This window comes from Acinonyx jubatus, chromosome B1 (genome assembly GCF_027475565.1).
Source record: "Acinonyx jubatus isolate Ajub_Pintada_27869175 chromosome B1, VMU_Ajub_asm_v1.0, whole genome shotgun sequence".
Classification (NCBI taxonomy): domain Eukaryota; kingdom Metazoa; phylum Chordata; class Mammalia; order Carnivora; family Felidae; genus Acinonyx; species Acinonyx jubatus.
The window spans coordinates 36,686,030-36,689,325 of NC_069382.1; positions in this window are offsets into that span (position 1 = coordinate 36,686,030).

Sequence of the window (3,296 nt, forward strand, 5' to 3'; positions counted from 1 at the left end):
ATACAACCTTTCAGGTTTTACCCTGCCCCTACCCCTGACTTCAAGTAGAGTGGGGGCTTCTAGCTTTACTGGAACCTCAGCCTGCTTTCCTTCTCCACCCTCCCACAGGGTTCAGCCTGACCACCCTGGTTCCTGAGGTCTCATGATAGAAAAGGGGAAGAGAGCATAGAAAGCAGCATAATGAGGGGCTGTCTGGGTGGCTCAGTCAGTTAAGTGTCTGACTTTGACTCAAGTCATGATCTCACGGTTTGTGGGTTCAAGCCCCGTGTTGGGCTCTGTGCTGAGAGCTCAGAGCCTGGAACCTGCTTCAGATTCGGCATCTCCCTCTCTCTCTGCTCCACTCCTGCTCATGCTCCATCTCTCAAAAATAAACATTAAAAAAAAAATTTAGAAAGCAGCATAATGGAAAAGTTTCCTCAGACCTGACTGTGGCCTTGATCAAAGGCACTGAAGGAGACAGAAGTAGTGGACCAATGAGAAGGGGCTTTTAAGAAGTACTGTGTTCATGGTAGTTGAAGAAATCTAAACAAAAGAACTTTATTTTGAAATTATTTTTGTTTTATGTGCCGTGTTATTTTAACCACTCAATTAAAATACATAGCTGTTTTGTAAGTGTATGTATTAAGAGTTTGTAGTTTAAACTCCCATAATCTGGTATACATAGTATCTAGGGAAAGAAGCCATAATTGTTAAGGGATTCTATATGACAAACTGTAAATAGTTTCTTCTGAGTGGTAGGATTATAGGATTCTTATTTCTTTTTACTTACCTGTACTTTTTGAGTCTTATCTGTACAATGAGTATCTATTAGGTAAACCATTAATGAAATTCCCTAGTGCTTGGGTTCCACCTGAATGCTACTGAATAAGCAGATCCTGGGGGAAAGTACAATAGAACCAGAGAACAGAATGTCTCAGTTCAGAGCATATTGAGATTTCCAGTAGCCTAAGCTTGAATCAGCATCCTAGCCTCAATGGGAGTTAGTCCAAAAAATCATGTTTAGTGTTTTCATGATTTCAGTTCCAGAGACTACTTGATTCTCATGGGCTGAGCCTCTTGGAGAAACTTCTTATTCTGGGGACAACATAAAGCTTAGAACAGAAGTACAAAGATTCCCGTTCTAGATCAGATGCAGAACCTATTAAGTTACTGAAAAATTCCATCACCCATAAAGTGAGGGGTCAACTAGAAAAATTTGACTGAAGAAGACTTAAAATTGGCAACTATCTTCAGAGCAGTGTAGGGTTATCACATGGAAGAGCCCTAGTGGACAGGCCAAGATTTAAAAAAAAGAAAAGGTAAAGTTATCCAGAGGCAGTTTAACTTGACTTGGGTGCATCCCAACCATCAGAGAGGCTAATCCTTGAAGTAGACTGCCTCCTGAGACAGTTCCATGTTCACCAGAACCGGGGTTTCCATGTTTCCGATGCTTAAAAGGGCCTTCAATTATCAGGAGAGTTGGACCATATAGGCTGTGCAATCTTTCTAATCTAGAACTTCTGAGTCCAGTCAGAAGTTGCTCTTGGCAACCAATTTTGGTTTTGGTTTATTTTTATTACAGCATGTTTCCTTGTAGCCCCCAGGCTAAGGTGTAGCCCCTAAAACACCATTTGATTCAATGAGTCATTGATTGTCCTGCTGCTGCAGGTGAAAAGTGTCCCCATTTCTGGGGCTCAGTGTTTAGCCAGAGCATGGCTGTTGAAGAGCTGTTGCCCTCTTGTGGAAGTGAAGAATATAACTGGTCAAAAGTAATGAAGATGGACTTGAGGTTCTTGTCAGCTCCTACAACCCCGTCTCACCTCCCCTCAAAAAGCTTAACTTTTGGTGTAAGCCCTGAAATTCCTAACTCTAGCCCTTCAGGGCCACTCCTGCTGAGGATACAAAGCTCTGTGAGTGATTAGTCACTGAAAGAGATTTCTCATTATTTCTAAACACAGAGTCACCTCCTCAACTATTGCAGGGCTTCATATAGAGGATGAAGACACCACACAGTTCGCTTAAGCACTAGGTAGGTGTTCAGCCCCAACTTGGTAAAAGGATATGGAATAAAACTACAGTTGGTAGTAAGTCACATAACTTTCATTTTTAAAACCTAACACACAATGCTTTGTTGACCTCAGACATTTGAAAATAAAACAGCTTAGTGAGGTATTTACTAGTCTGAAAACATCTTTTTACTTCCATGAAATCTCGCAAAGCGAAATGACAATCAACTAAAAGCAATAAATGTTTAATGAGTCATCTAGTTAGCCTGGCCTTTGAAAATACTTTTTCTCTTCCCAGAAGTCGACTGAAATATTTCCTTTTTTAAATTACATAATCACAAGGATCCATGTTAAAGTCTCATTTTTAACTGGTCCTTTAATTAGGTCTTATCACTGGTACAAAAAGGTACATTAAGGGGCACCTGACTGGCTCAGTCAGAAAAGCATACGACTCTTGATCTTGAGGTGGCGAGTTCAAGCCCGTGTTGGGTGTGATTACTTAATTAAACTTAAAAAAAGGTACATTAATGTTTCCACTAAAAAGTAAGTAACAAGAGTGGTACTAAGTCAATGTTTCCTAAGTATTATGTAAGAATACTCAGTCAAATCTGCCTCAGTAAGAGTTTGTTAATAAAAGTGGTCTACAACGAGTGCCTACCAGGGACCGGGCACTGGCCATAGTCCTTTTAACAACCCTAAAAGGAACACAGGCAGAGTCAAATTTTTTAAAGACTAAACAAGGTCCCATGAATATTGGCAGAACCAGAATTAGAACACAAGTCTACCTAGTTCTTGCATGATTGGGTCCCTTCCTCCTCTATATCTTCTAACAACTGCTTTGAAGAAGGGAGAGAAATGGAAGCCTCCATGATGCCACACCTTTGTCCTTAACCACCATGTTTTCTTTATATTCTGGATGTCTATTTAAGGTATTATTTGAAGCAAGTTTTGGCATGCTTCAATATGTGTTTCATTTTCTATTTATCATCCTCTTTCATCCATTGCAGATAGGTTCTAGAGGTCTTGAAAAATGTTTTAACAATGCTGTAGAATACTTGTAGTAACTCTCAAGCTTGAATCAAAACACAGTATGTTGGAAGATATATTACTGTGGAAAGAGCTTGGAAGGTAGAAAGGTCAGCCTGAAGACAGAAGGATATAAAACATGGGCCATATCCCTATAACACAGGGGGCTGGTGTACAACACTAGTTATGATGTTCAAAACTAAATCAAAGAGGTGATTATATATTATATATACACTTGTTATTATTGTTTTTCTGATTAGAAGATACAGAGTCACTCTAGGTAAC